A 16,100-nucleotide genomic window follows, 5' to 3' on the forward strand; every position below is an offset into this window, starting at 1 on the left:
AAACTTTGGAAGCACAAGGCAGGAAGATCACTTGAGGCCTGAAGTTTGAAACCAGCCTAGGAAGTATAGCCAGACCTCATCTCTATGACAAAAAAAATATTTAATTAGCTGGGCGTGGTGGTGCGCACCTGTAGTCCTAGCTACTAGGGAGGCTGAGGTGGGAAGATCACTTGAGCCCAGGAATTCAAGGTTTCAGTGAGCTATGATTGCATTACTATATTTCCAGCATGAGTGACAGAGCAAGATCCTGTCTCTAAAAGGCGGGGAGGGATGTGTCTGTGAACCAAAAATTATTAAGAACAAATGACCCATCATCATTTTTAGTGACTATATAATGTTTTATTTTGTACCTGTGCCATGCTTTATTTTTTAATTTCCTATTAGACATTTAAGGTGTTTCCACTGCATCAAACTCACAAGAAGTTCTGCTATGGCTATTCCCAGAAATACATGTGCTCAGACCCATTAAGATTCCTTTCATATTAAGCCCCAGACGAGGATTTACTTGCCTAACAGACATTAATTTTTTTAAGGTACTTCTCTGATTCTTAATTGGTTTTATTTGGAGATTCTATTCTTTAGTTTTCTAAGTGTAACTTTGTAACCAAGTATCCCAAGTAGTCCCAAAAACCGATTTTTTCCTATCTTGCTTTCAGCCTTGTAACATACTTTAAAACTCTTTGTTTCTCCCTTTTCCACCAGGTACGTTCCTGAACTGTACTCACTTACCTAATTCTGTTCTTGCTTAGAAACTCCACAAGCCAATTGTGAAACAAACCAGGAGAAAGACCCAGCTGTAGAATCATCCTGCTTAAGGGGAGTTACAAACATTTGGCCCACCACTACCGGGCTAAAGTCAGGGTGACTCAAAGCAGACCTCCAGATGGGCAATTACTGAAGACAGCCATTGGAACAACATGTGCAAACCTGCATCTGCACCCTAGTGCACCACTCCCGCATGTTCCCCACACCTTTTCCTTCTTAAACCCCTTCACTCAGCCCAAAATGTTGGAATGGTCTTTTAAAGGCATGAGCCTGGCCATCCCTCAACTGCTAGCATTTGATTAATAAAACTGCTTTCCTTTCACCACACCTCACTTCATGTCTTTGGTCTCTGAGCAGCAAGCAGCCAGACTTGAGCCACAACTCTGGACCATTTGGGGCTCTGCTCAGAAGCCCCTCCTAAACTCAGCAGCGTGTCATCCCATCAGGTCTGCTTTCACCCAATCACCTTCCACTGAACACTCAAATTAAGAGATTTCATAGCACATTTCTTCTGGCTTCTTTCAGGTGTAAGCAGCCTCATTGAATGGAACTGAGACAGAGCATTGGACTTTGTATCAAAACACTTGGCTTCAAGCTATGTCTCTGTCAGATATGATCTGTGTGATCTTGGGAAATTCATTCAACTCCTCCAGGTGACTGGGAAGATCATTCTTGCCTTAAGTATGACTACCCCATATTACAGGCAAAGAAATTGACTCTGACTATATGATTTAACCAAATAATGACACTCTTTTCACCAGGGGCCTCATGGGGACAGGTGAGGACTTAGAAACAGAAGTATTCCCTGGAATTTCCTCATGAATGGTCTTGTCATTTCTCTACTTTCTACTGGAGGGATAATAGAAAGCTCCGATTTTCCCAAGAGGCATCTAATGGTGTGAAATGATTGGAGTGAGTCATACAACCACAAAATACTCAATTCTGGATTTATTGGCTGAGAAAAATTGAATTTTATTCAAATTTTCTCAAAAAAGAAAAAAAAGATCAAACATTTTCAAACTGAAACTTTTAGGGAAAAATATCCATGTGGCTTTTTTTTTCATCCCCTTCTCCACATTGAGTTATATCTACCAAAGTACTAACCAAAACCCATGGGGTGAGCTCTGATCCATATATACTTCATATGCTCAGAAATTTAACAGAAGAGACAGAAAAGAAATTCTGGGCAGAGCTTCACACATAATGGAGAGGCTCTAGCCTCAGCCTGGTCTCCTATAAACAATCCCAAGATGTCCTAAGATGATAATGGGATTACCTGTTTCATGATTTCACTAAATAGGCTATAGGTCTGGCTGATGAAACATGAATCCAAATGAACAATGATTCAAAGTAGCATCTTATTTTTCTTTTTAGGGCTGGTATGGTGCTTCTATAATCAGCAGGGAACCAGATTCCTTCCGCCTTGTTGTTCTGTCATCTTTAACACAAAGTTTCCATCTTGTGGCCGAGGATGGCTGCTCTGGCTCCCACCATCAAGCACGCATTCCAGTTAGCAGAGAATGAAAATGGGGAGGGCATGACTCTTCCTATAAAGTGCTCAACCTGGAAGTAGTGTGTATCTTTCATTTTCCATTCCATTAGCTATACTGAATTTTATGGCTACATATACCTGCAAGGAGACTGAGTAATATAGTTTTATTTGGGTAACTATATGCCTACCTAAAATTCCTACTTACATTTAATTTTATCTAGTAACATATGAAATTAAGCTTTACAAGTATTAAATTTATTGGTATCCTCACTGAGTCCTTATTTCAGATAGTCATGTGTTACTTAGAACAACAAATCTTTAATGTAGATATGAATCACCTGGAGTCCTTGTTAAAATGCAAAATTATTATTCAGTAGTACTGGGATCGGGCCTGGGATTCTACATTCTAACAAGGTCCTAGGAAATGCCACTGCTGCTGGTGCTCACACCCCCTTGAATAGCAAGGGGTCTTAGAAAATGTGAGGTGCCTCGAGCAAGGTGGGAACTCCACAGAGTAGAGGGGGATACAGCCAATGCCACCACCACCTCATTCACTTTCAGTGTATTAAAGCATGAAAGCATTTATTATATCTAATTAAGGTGATTTATAGAGGTTAATATTTAGTTTTATCTAAACCAAACTTCACAAAGCAAGTAGCTTAAAACATTCCTGTAAAAAACAGTGGATTGGAGTTTTACCAATACTTGAAATACAAGTAACATGAGGACTGTGTCAGAATTGACATTTTTCCATTCTAAGTACCAATTCTTTGTTAGCCACATTATAAGATAGAAACTGGGGCCTAATCCAACTGGAGAAGTCAGTCAAAAAATTGAAATTGACAAGACAGTCATTTGTAACAATATTTCCTCCATCTTTAGCAAGGAACAAAAGTCAAAGCATATGTTGGTCCTTATGATATTTGCTAATTAAAGTATTTCATATAAATGATTCATGTAAAATGATCCCATATAATGGGATACATGCAAGAAACTTTTATATTTATTCTAGATGCTTCCAAGGTTTCTTCTTTCACTTTCAGCAATTTTAATATGCTATGCCACCATATAGTTTTCTTTATCTTTATTTTGCTGGAGTTCATAACAGTTTTTGAATCTGTGGATTCATCTCTCCAATTGATTTTTGAAAATTCTCAGCCAAGATCTCTTTAATTGTTGCTTCTGACCCACTCTTTCTTATTTCCCCTTTGAACATTCCAAATGCATATATATCAGAGCTTTTCACTGTGTCTGCATATCTCTTACGTTCCCTTTTAGTATTTTCCATCCTTTTTGCCCTCCATACTTCAGCCCAGGTATTTTCTACTAACCTCTTATCCAGGTCACTAATCCTCGCTTCTGCTCTGTCCAATCTTCTGTTGGATATTTTGGTTCTAAACTTTCTGTTTTTTAACTCACATTCTAATTCTCAAGTGAAAACCTTTGTTTTGCAATTTATTTTCTTAAAGATATTAATCACTATTATTTCACAGCCTGTATCACAAATCAACAGAGTCATTAGTGCGTCTGTTTCTATCATTTTTTTTCCTTGTAGTCTTGTTTCTTGAGATATTTGGAAATTTTTGTTGTTGTTGTTGAGCGTCATTGGCTACAAAGAAAAGTATAGAGTCTGAATGATGTGATCCTCCTCCAGAGAGGTTTTACTCTATTGCAAGCAGCCTAAATGGACTCAATCACATTCACTCATGCAGGGACTGAGCTCACAAAGTTGCTGCTCAAGATTAGGTTCCCCACCAGAAAAAAAAGACTCTAAGAAAGAGGTTAACACAAAGAAGTTTACTAGGAAGTGATCTTAGGATAAGCACCAAAGGAAAGTAGGGACTCAGGATTGAGCAGAAAGATAGGTTGGGCTCTCATGCACTCTCAACAAAGGCCTCAAGCTCTCTAAAACTGGAATGAACCTTGAAAGTTCTCCAGCATTGCAGCAAGGGGGCCATGACTTTAGATTCCCACCTTAACCAGTCATTGGATGCAATCTACTCCTGGGAAGGCAGTGTGATCTGGGGTAGGGCAGTTCTTTCCTGCTGAGGGCAATCTCTGGAGATGGCTGACTGGTGAGTTCTGTCATTCAGCAGGATTCTTGGCTTCTGAGTAAATAAGTTCTTCCATTCTGAAAGGAGATCTGGGCAGCATATCACAGCATCCACCAGAGTCCACTGCTTTTGCCTCTTGGATCCACATCTTCATATTAGTTTGGGAAGCATTTCTTCAGGATCTAGAAGGTTGTGGGAAAACCATACCCTACTACAATACAGTTTGTAGTGGGGCTTTACATGATATTCATGCCCAGTTTTCTGTGCATTCTAGGTCTCCCTCGTCCTCAGCTAGAATAACGGCTAGTCTTGGTAGATAATCTGATAATATGACCCAGATCCTCATTCCTAAAGTCTGAGGCCATGGTCACCAGGCCCTGCTTAGATAGTGACTGCTACAGTTGTCCCTTTACTGTCAAGATAAGGCAAAGGAACACCAAGAGGATGCCAAAGTGGATTATCTGGATAACAAACATTCCTTCTTACCTCCATTGAATAACAGCAGCTATACCTCTACCTTATGATCAGGATTAGTTACCCTTATCAGGATGGTGACTCCTCATCTTGCCTGATGGTGCCTCGGTACAAGGAGCTCAACATGCCCTGGAAACTGTTGTAATATATAATTCAATGGGTCTTTCCCTGTGTTCATTTGAAAGCATTCCTCTCTGGAAACCAAGACCTCTAAACAGTCACGATTCAGATTCACCAGAATGGGAAGCAAAATACTCCAAGTGAAGATACTCCCAATTCCACTCCCTTAATTACCAATCCATGTATTCTACCTATTGAAGACACCGTGACATATAAAAGTAATTGATTTAGGGCACACACTGCATCTTGGAAGATGATAGTGCCTCAGCTATTTCTTCAACAAGCCATTCTGTGACTCTATTATGTTGGCAGTTTCTGTATGGGGTAAAATGTGATATGACAAGTAAATTTACTATGCCTTCTCTGCTATAAAGTGGGTCCCTTGGTCTGATACAATGTTATATGGGATCCTGTGACAATGGACCAAACAGGCTGTAAGTACCCAGATAGTGATACCAGCTGAGGTCCTACGGGCAAGAAAAACAAGGCTGCAACTGAAATATGTGCCATTCCTGTCTAAATGAATCACTGGTCCTTTCAAGGTGAAAGAAATCCAATGTAGTCAGCCAGGCGCAGTGGCTCATGCCTGTAATCCCAGCACTTTGGGAGGCTGAGGCAGGCGGATCACAAGGCTACGAGATCGAGACCACCCTGGCTACAGTGAAATCCCGTCTCTACTAAAAATACAAAAAATTAGCCAGGCGTGGTGGCGAGTGCCTGCAGTCCCAGCTACTTAGGAGACTGAGCCAGGAGAATGGCGTGAACCCAGGAAGTGGAGCTTGCAGTGAGACAAGATTGCACCACTGCACTCCTGGGCGACAGAGCAAGACTCCATCTCTGAAAAAGAAAAGAAAAGAAAAGAAAAGAAAAGAAAAGAAAAGAAAAGAAAAGAAAAGAAAAGAAAGAAATCCAATGTAGTCAATGTGCCGTCAGTTGGAGAATTAGTGTCATCGAGGGATGGTGCCATGTCTCAGTATTGTTCTCTTTTGCTAGCAGGTTGAACATTGAGCAATGGCTGTAGCTTGATTTATCTTGGTAAGCAGAAGCTCATGCAGCTGGACTTGTGTATAACTTCCTTCCCTGCCACCATGGTTATTTCTATCATAAACCCATTGTGCCAGCATTGAAATGGCTAGTGACAGGCTATTGACACCAACCTCCTGAGTCAATTCTTCTACTTGGTTTTACAGGTAATACAAAAATCTTATTTCCTGCCATCCCCATAGTTTCAGCCTCATGATTCCACTCCATGTTTATCTTCCAACGTTTCTCCTTCCTGGCCCCTAGCCAACTATCCAAGCCATTCCTACTGCCTGTGAGTCTATAAGTATTTGAAACTGGAGTCACTTCTCTTTCCATTAAAAAGTAGATGACAGGTTTTCAAAACTCTTCGCAGTGAGAGGCCTTTCCCTCACTGCTGTTTTCTAAGGCCATTCCTGGGTGAGGGTATAATGCAGTTGTTGTTTATCTTAGCTTGCTTCTGTGTACCAAGCCAACCTATCAGTAAAGTAAGACGAGATTTCTGCTTCTTTCCCGAGCTTATCATAAGAGACTTCCTCATCACCATCCACCTGCCCTTCTGCATCCATAGGTGTAAACTAAGGGAGAGATGCTAATGCAATGAAGGTAGATGTATGGGGATCTGAGTCACATGTTTGTGTAGCTTATGTGTAGGTAGACTCAGGCCTTAGTACTTATTATCCCAGACTGACTATTTCTGCCTTACAATTGATTGCTGCTAGGTCCACACAATCTTATAACTTGATGAGTCTGACAGAAATCAGGACCTCATTTCATGATGACAGTGCTGGCCACAAGGTCACTTGACCCACGGTAAAGTATACTATCTCTACATGGGCTTCCAAGTAGAAAAACAGGAACTGTCTTTCTAGGAGTGTAATTCTCCATTGCAAATGGCATAGTTGTGCTGCACTATGATTTTCCTATGAAGTTTGCCGAATAACTCCACTCAGAGTATTTTCCTGCCATGTCTCCAACACTATAAAGCCTGCTGGGGTTTATGGTCCAAGCATCAGGGTCACTTGCACCAAAATCTAGACCTGCTGTAGAGCACTTTCTAGCTGCAAGCTCCCCTCAAACCCAGAAACCTTTTGTATCAGTCAGCAGTAATATTCCCAGTGTGGAATATATTACCTCCAAAACCCAAAGAGGGCAGATATGTTTTCTTCTTTGTGGTGGTAAGTATGAGATGCAATCATTCTAACTATATTTTGGAGGGAATGTCTGAGCACACTCAAGAAATTAGACCTGTAAGAATTTTTTTGATGTAGTGGGACTGTGAATCCTCATGGGATTTATGTCCTACTCCCTAGAGTGCATGTCTCATCGCCCCTCTAGTGCAAAACAGTTCTTGCTTATATTGCCCAATTATCATGACATCATAAATACACCAGTGCAATATTTTTTTCTAATGTCCAGATGGTTCAGATTTCCTCAGACTTACATTATAACAGAGGTCAAAAGAGTTAACACAGCCCTGGGTCAAGACTAAACATATACTGTTTTATGTTCCAAGTGAATACAAACTGCATTTCATTCTTCTTCTAACAGGAATGGAAAAGAACACGTTTGTCACACCAGTGGCTACATGCCATATATCGGACCTTGTTAATTTATTCTATTAAACATGCAATATCTGGTATAACAGCTGAAATAAAGTTTCCCACTATGCTGAGTTTGTAGTACTGTGTGTCATTCTCCAGAAACCACCTGGATTTTGTAGGGAACCACCTGATGAATTAATGTAGATATGATGGAGACCACCAAACCTGTGTCCTTTAGGTCTCTAAGGGTGACATTGATCTCTGTCACTCCCCACAACATGCAATATCGTTTCGATTATTCAATTGAAACTAGAAAGCATTTTGAATGAAATGATAATGAAACACAACATATCAAAATTTAAGAGAAGCAGCAATCACAGTGCTTAAAGGTAGAAGCGTAGATTAATTTTTAATTTTTTTCTTTTCTAATGTTAACATTTATAGATAAAATTCTAAGTTACAATTCAAAATCTTTTCTAGTTTCCTTTGTATCATCTTTTGGGACCCATGGATTGTTTAGAAGTGTGCCGTTTAGTTTCCAATTATTTGGGTATTATCATTTTGTTATTGATTTCTCATTTAAATCTACCATTGACACATAATATGCTCTTACACTGCCTGATTTTAGTTCTTTTAAATTTATTGAGAATTACTTCATGGTCCAACGTACAGTCTACCTTAGAAAATGTTTCATGAGCTCTTCAAAGAATGTGAATTCCACGGTTGTTGGGTGGAGAGTTCTATTTTTAATGTCAATTAGATTAATTTGGTTGATACTGTTCAATTCTATATTTGGTGATTTTCTGTCTTTTTTTGTCAATTACTTGAAAAGGAATGTTGGAGACTGCAAAAAGTATTGTGAATTTGTCTAATTCTTCTTCGAGTTGTGTTCATTTTTGTTTCATGTATTTTAAAGCTCTGTTAATTGGGTACAAATTAGGATGGTTACGTTTTCTTGATGTTCACATCATTATAAAATATCCCTCTTTAGTCCGATACTATTCCTTCTTTTGAATTCTACATTATCTGATATTAATATATCCAGTCCACCTTTCTTATGATTGGTATGTGCATCTTGTATCTTTTTCAATACTTTTCATTTTAACTTATCTGTATATTTATAAATAGTTTCCTTATAGGCAGCATATAGTTGGTCTTGCATTTTATCCAGTCTGAAATCTCTGCTAAAAGGCAGAGATGGGAGTGTTTAGACTATTTATATTCAATATAATTATTGACATAATTGGGTTTAAACTTATCTTTTTGTTATATGTTTGGAATTTGTCCCATATGCTCTTTCTTCCCCTTTTTCTTCTTTCCTACCTCTTTTTGGGTTAATTGCGTATTTTCTATCTTTCTATTTTAAATCCACTATTGACTTATAAACTACACTTTTTTGTTTATTTCTTTGTTTACTGGGGTTCATAACATGCATCTTCATTTTATCCAGTCTACTTTTAATTAACATTATATCACTTCACATATAAATTTAAAACCTTGCAACAGTATTCACTCCCTAATAAACCTTGAGCTATTTTATTATAAAATTTATTCTTTCATAGACTAAAATTCTCAATATATTAGCATGATTTTTTGCTTTAAACAATTATTTTTAAGAAGTATATAAATTTAACGAATAAAAAATTATTTTATATTTACCATGTCTGAAGCTTTTATTTTGTGTGTAGATCCAAGTTTTCATCACTTTTTTTTCTTCCATTTAAGGACTTACATTTTAAAAAAACATTTCTTGTTATGCAGGTCTCCTAGCCACAAATTTTCTGGGTTCCCCCCCCCCCCAAGAAAAAAAAAATTATTTTGCCTTTAATTTTGAATAATGTTTTGGTCAGATATACAATTTCAGGTTTATCATTTCTTTCTTTTAGCACTTTAAAGATGTTTCTCTATTCTTCTGAAATACATAGTTTCTGAGGGGAAATTAAATTTGTATATTTGTTTCTTTATACATAGTTTCTCTATTTTAAGATTTTCTCTTCACTTGTTTTCAGGAATTTAATTAATGTGGGTTTTTTGTGTCTCTTTCTTTGTGTTATTTCGGCTTGAGGTTTATTGAGTATCTTGGATCCGTGAATTTACATTTTTTATGAAATTCATAAAATTCCTAGCCATTGTCCTTCAAATATTAATGTTTATATAAGTAGTTAACATTTGATAAATGTATATTTTAAATCAGCAGCAAAAATATGCATATACATGCTATAAATTAAATGGTTTGGAATAATGAGCTATCCCTTTTTTCAAAAAAAAATTAGATTTCATCCTCACTCCATTCACAAAAATAAATTGGTTTTATATTAACAACCTCACGTAAAAAAATGGAAATATAAAAGTTTTCAGTGAAAATAAAAGGATTAGTTTAGACACTTAGTATAAAATATTCAAGTTATTGATCAAGCAAACCCTGTATTTATACAAAAATTAACTAATGGCCAACTAGGTAGGCACTCCCTGATCATTACCCAAATCAAATCTACCATATGTGATTGAGAAGTTTACGGTAGGCATGCTCAAATTTTTTTTTATTTTTTTATTTTTTTTGAGACGGAGTCTGGCTCTGTCGCCCAGGCTAGAGTGCAGTGGCCGGATTTCAGCTCACTGCAAGCTCCGCCTCCCGGGTTTACGCCGTTCTCCTGCCTCAGCCTCCCGAGTAGCTGGGACTACAGGCGCCCACCACCTCGCCCAGCTAGTTTTTTGCATTTTTTTCTTAGTAGAGACGGGGTTTCAACGTGTTAGCCAGGATGGTCTCTATCTCTGACCTCGTGATCCGCCCATCTCGGTCTCCCAAAGTGCTGGGATTACAGGCTTGAGCCACCGCGCCCGGCCCCCATAATATTTTATTAGCTGTTCTTGAAAGAAAATTATGAAAGTTGTGTACTCTTTTCTTTTGTCTTTTTTGTTTTTGAGACTGTGTCACTCTGTCACCCTGGCTGGCATGCAGCAGTGCAATAATAGCTCACTGCAGCCTCAACCTTTTGGTCTTAAGTGATCCTCCTGCTTCAGCCTCCCAAGTAGCTGGGTCTACAGGCATATGCAACCATGCCAGCTAATTTTTAAATCTTTTGTAGAGACAGGATTTCACTATGTTGCCCAAGTTGGCCTCAAACTCCTGGCCTTAAACGATCATCCCCCCTCTGCCTCCCAATGCTGGAATTACAGGAGTGAGCCACTGTGCCCAGCCCTCTTTTGAAAATGTTCCCATGTATTAAGTTCAGCTACAACAATTTGTAAACCAAAAATAAAGGTGTTTTAAACAAAATAGAAACATATCTGTCTCTCGTGCTTATGTTTACATACACAGTTAAAAGCCTGCATAGAGGCTTGACTATTGTCAGATAGCCTAGACACCATGCTTCTCATTGCACTGCTATTCTTAACATGTAACTCCATTTTATGATCCAAGTTCCAAATATCTTACCCATTTATCCATTTTATCTTAGCCAGAAGGGGAAATTGGAAGGAGAAAATTATGTCCTCTCACTCTAAGATTATTTCCTGGGAAAAAAAAAAAAGTCAACATTAATTCTATTTACATCCCATTGGTCAGAATTTAATAGCATGAGCACATCTAGCTGCAAGGAAGTCTGGGAAATGAAGTCTGTTCTGCACTACTATATCCAGGTGATTCTAGGTGGTGCATTATTTTACTTTTGTTTTTTTTTTTTTTTTTTTATACATTTAAGTTCTAGAGCGCTACATGTGGCAAACGTTGCATGGTTTGCTTCTACACTTGTGGATACTAATGCCAGTTTGGTGTGCCTGCCACCCATCAACTCGTCAGCCCCATCAATTCAATCATTAGTATCATGTATCAACTCCCCAATGCCCAATCCCTCCCTTCCTCCCCCCTCCCCTCCCCATAATAGGCCCCAGCTGTGTGATGCTTTCCCGAGTCCAAGTGATCTGGTGGTGCATTATTGAGGAAGAAGTGAAGAACAAATACTGGGGGACAAGCAGCCTTTCTGCATTATTTGTTCTTTCTTTCAACAAAACTCTTTGGGTCCCTACCTATAAGACACTAGTGATGGCCCCTAAGATGTAAGATGAACAAGCGTACAGCCCACTCCCACCTGAATCTTACAGTCTAGTGAATGCATAAAAGTTGAGTAATTAAGAACACATATCTTCTGTGCCATTTCTGCAGCCTATTTTCAACCAGTTCTTTGTGGACATTCTGTTTAATCCCTGTAAATGAGTAACGGCATAATTAAGCCTCTACCTAGAACTTCACATTACATTAGACACTCAGTATTATCCTTGAGTCTTAAAAGAAAACTTCAGAGATCATTCAATTGTTTGTGGTTAAGAAAACTGAGGTCCAGGGACAAAGGGACTTACCCAAGGTCCCTCCTTTAATCTCTTTGTTGTCAACGATGCAGATCTCTGTCTGCAATCACCACAGATTGTCAGGACCTTAACTTTCAAGAAATAAAAGCTGAGCTTTCCTCAGGATTTCCCAACTGTGTATGAGTAATAGGGAAAAACCCCTGGGAACAGCCATCAACCCATCTGCTGTTTCAACAATGCAGCTTTCTAAACATTCTATTATAACTTCTCATTATGCAATAGGAACAGAGCCCACCCAGACTGCTGAAATACCTCTTGAGCCAACCTCTGTGTCTAGAAAGAAATCAGTTAGTTGAGCATGCTAGATTCAATTTCCTACTCTAACACTTACTAGCTGTGTGTCCTTGAACACATTGCTTAACTCAGTCGAGTTTCAAATTTCTTATCTCTAGCCTGGGGATTGTGGATGAAAATAGTCAAACTCTGTAAAACTTGAAGAGGTTTATTCTGAGCCAAATATGAGTGACCATGGCCTATGACACAGCCCTCAGGAGGTCCTGAGAATATGTGCCCAAGGTGGGTAGGGTGCAGCTTGGTTTTATACCAAGCATGGTATAAAACCTCAGGGAAGCATGAGACATCAATCAAATACATTTAAGAAATACATTGGTTTGGTTCAGAAAGGCAGAACAAATCAAAGGGCAGGGGATGGGGGGCTTCCAGGCTACAGGTAAATTTAAACATTTTCTGATTGACAATTGGATGAACTTGTCTAAAGACCTGGGATCAACAGAAAGGAAATGTTCAGGTTAAGATAAAAGATTGTGGAGACCAAGGTTCTTTTGAAGTCATATAGTAGCTGCCCTTAGAGACAATAGATGACAAATGTTTTTTATTCAGACCTTTAAAAGGTGCTAGACTCTTACTTAATTTCTTCAGGATTGGGAGGTCCTGGAAGAAAAATATCTAGGTATGTTAACAGAGATTCTTTACAGATGCACATTTTCCCCTACAAAGGACAGCTTTGCAGGACCATTTCAAAAAATGGCAAACAAAGTAAAATATGTTTACTTCCTTCTTTGTCACATAATGTTATGCCAGAGTCATATTGGAAAGTAAGTCACGATATATAGGATTAAATGAAAACCATCTGATGAGAATTTATGGTTTGTAGGGCATGACTCCACAGACTCCCTAGATAGGAATTTGGGCAAGATAAAAAAAAAACCAGAGCCTAGTCCTTAGGATGATTACCCCTATGCTATAGTAACAAAAGGATCAAGTAAAATATCATAAATAATAAGTTTAGTACAATAGCTTACCTGTAAATGTTATTTTCATTCACTTATATTCATGCATCATTGCTTCCAGGGAAACTACCTTCTCAAAAACTATTTTGATTTATTCAACTACTTGTAATCCTTTAATGGCTCCCAATCACTTACAGGAGAAACTCCAAACCCACTGACATAATTTTCGATTTCTTCTCTCTTTTTTTACAACAACAACAAAAAAAGTGGCCCAGGCGCAGTGGCTCACGCCTGTAATCCCAGCACTTTGGGAAGCTGAGGCAGGTGGATCATGAGGTCAAGAGATCGAAACTATCCTGGCCAACATGGTGAAACCTCATCTCTACTAAAACCACAAAAATTAGCTGGGCATGGTGGTGCGCACCTGTAATCCCAGTTCCTTGGGAGACTGAGGCAGGAGAATCGCTCGAACCCAGGAGACGGAGGTTGCAGTGAGCCGAGATCGTGCCACTGAACTCCAGCCTGGTGACACAGGGAGACTCCATCTCAAAAAAAAAAAAAAAAAAAAAGATTTGGCAAATCAAAGATGGAACTAAAACATAAGTTGATTGACACCTGTTCTACTAATCCCTGAAAAATAACTATAGCAAAATGTAGAAATTTCTACAAGAGAGATTAATACAGAACACTGGGGTAAAAAGGGGAGTGTTGTTTGTCATAAGGTTGTTTACATTTTCTTAGCCATTCAGTTTCAGAGACTGAAATACATCCTGAAAGATTTACTGTAGTTATTTCTAGATGCAGAGTTGTAAGTGATTTTTAATAATTTTGTTGTCATTTTGAGTATTTTCCAATTTTTCTCTTCCTTTCTTTCTTTCTTTCTTTTTTTTAATTTTTGTAGAGATAGGGTCTTGCTATGTTGCCCAGACTGGTCTCAAACTCCTGGCTTCAAGCAGTCCTCCCACCTTGGCCTCCCAAAGTGCTGCGGTTACAGGCATGAGCCATCATATTCAGCCCCAATTTTTCAACAGTAAAACACTTATTATTCATCTAATAAAATAAAATATAATAATAGTAATAACATGTGCTCATAACTGAAGATTATCCCCAGCAGAAGAAATAATTAAGGGTGGGGTTTGTGAATGAAGTCAGACACTAGGAGATTTAATGACAAGATGACTCCAGTCGTCCATGGGGCCATAAATGAGCATATATGACACACAGACTCACCACCAGGTTATGCTGTCTCAAGTCTCAAGGTTATTTTTCTTTTTCTGAGACTCGGTGGCTACCTCTTGAGGCAGGACCTGCAATTGAAAGGCAGTCTTCAGCTCTGATATAAGCAGTCATGCTCCAGCCAAATATGTCTCATTTAAACTGCAGTAGACCAATAATTGTTTGTTTTGTTTTGTTTTTGTTTGTTTACTTGTTTTCTTAAGAGCTTTATGGAAACGTAACTCACATCCCATGCAATTCACCCATTTATTCTTACATTTCATATAAATGGATTCATACAATATGTGGTCCTTTGTGACTGGCTTCTTTCACTTAGCATAGTATAATGTTTTTAACATTTGCTAAACATTAAGATTAACATAATGTTTGGCCATTATAGAAAATGCTGCTAGGGACATTTATGTACAATTGTTTTTGTTGGATATATGTTTTCATTTCATTAAGAATGCACCTAGTTATGTATCTCCCCTCTTTTTCCTTTCCAATGGGAAGAGTTATTTTGGTTTTGTGGTCTCTGTATATTAGGTGTGTGAGGAGGGGAGCACAGAAAACCCTTCCTTTTAGTTTACAAATTACCAGAGTGAGAGAAGGCACATCCAGATCTAGTAAAGAGGCCACCTAGCATCCTCTAGTCTACCTTGGACTTTTAGCTGATTCCACAGATTGTATGAACTATTGTGCTTTCTCTCTGTCTTGGGGTGGCATGATTGTCTTTTGCATGTAAGAAGGTCAGTGAACTAAATATTTGCTGACCAGAATAGCAGACTTTGGTTACCATTAATGTTTTCCACTAGCGATTTCCAATTCTCCTACCAGAAACATTGCACTTCCTCATCTTCTTGAAACTGAGTGTGACTATGTGACTTACTTTGACTAGAAATGTGAGTGAAAGTGACCCTTTTCACTTCTGAGACAGTATACTATTTGTACTTCTTTTTTCTTCTGCTGCTACATACATAAGACTTCCATGAGGAAAACTTTAAAATAATAATAGATACAGAAGAACTGAAAAATGGAAATATTCTAAAGCCTTATATAGAGGAACAAAGGTACATGAATATTTAAGTCAACTTAAAAAAAGAGGAGTAAAGAAAGGGGATTCCCCTACTAGATATGCCATGCTATAAAGCCATAGTAATTAAAAGAAAATAGAATTGGCATCAGAACAGATAGACAAATCAAACAGAATAGAGTTTAGAAATAGACTCTAATTTAGAGTCTGTAGATTAAGTCTTCAAATGTACGTGAAGTCTATTTAGAGTCTATATCTAAATACAGACTAGACTCTAGAAATAATTAAGGGTGGGGTTTGTGAATGAAGTCAGACACTAGGAGATTTATACACTAGGAGTCTAAATACAGACTAGACTCTAAATAGACTTCGTGTACATTTGAAGACTTAATCTATAACAAAGGTGACACCATAAATCAAAGGGAAAGACTAGTTTCTAGCAGATGATGTTGGGAAATAGCTCACTGTGCTGACCCTGGGCCTGTTTGACCCCGAATACGGTTCTTGCCCTCCTCTGCTTTATATCACAGGCTGCGGGCTACATTCCCAGTCTCTCCTGTCACCTGCCCTTCATCCAGTGAGGCCAACGGAGAGGCAATGGAACAGATTGCAAAGAAAGAGGAAGAAATAATCCAGGCTATTCTCTCTTACTCTTCATGCATTTGATGACATTTACGGCAGCAGCGGCATCTCTTGTTCACTCCCATTCCCTCCAAAAACTCCTGCACGGATTCCAATTCCACCAAGTAGTCCCGAGTTCCAATAACATTGCCACCTCCTGTTCTTTATTATTAAGCCTAAGAGTGATAGCGGCTTCTTGCTGCTGCT

At 38.5% G+C, this 16,100-nt stretch overlaps 1 long non-coding RNA gene across 1 annotated transcript; it reads left to right on the forward strand.

The window, feature by feature from the left end:
- The first annotated feature begins 1,298 nt into the window (after positions 1–1,298).
- Positions 1,299–2,261, forward strand: LOC108532172 (uncharacterized). Its single transcript, XR_001886380.1, has 3 exons — positions 1,299–1,418; positions 1,527–1,677; positions 2,140–2,261. It is a non-coding gene; the product is annotated as an uncharacterized LOC108532172 (long non-coding RNA).
- Positions 2,262–16,100: the final 13,839 nt, after the last annotated feature.

This window comes from Rhinopithecus bieti, unplaced genomic scaffold (genome assembly GCF_001698545.2).
Source record: "Rhinopithecus bieti isolate Rb0 unplaced genomic scaffold, ASM169854v2 scaffold_9997, whole genome shotgun sequence".
Taxonomy (NCBI): Eukaryota; Metazoa; Chordata; class Mammalia; order Primates; family Cercopithecidae; genus Rhinopithecus; species Rhinopithecus bieti.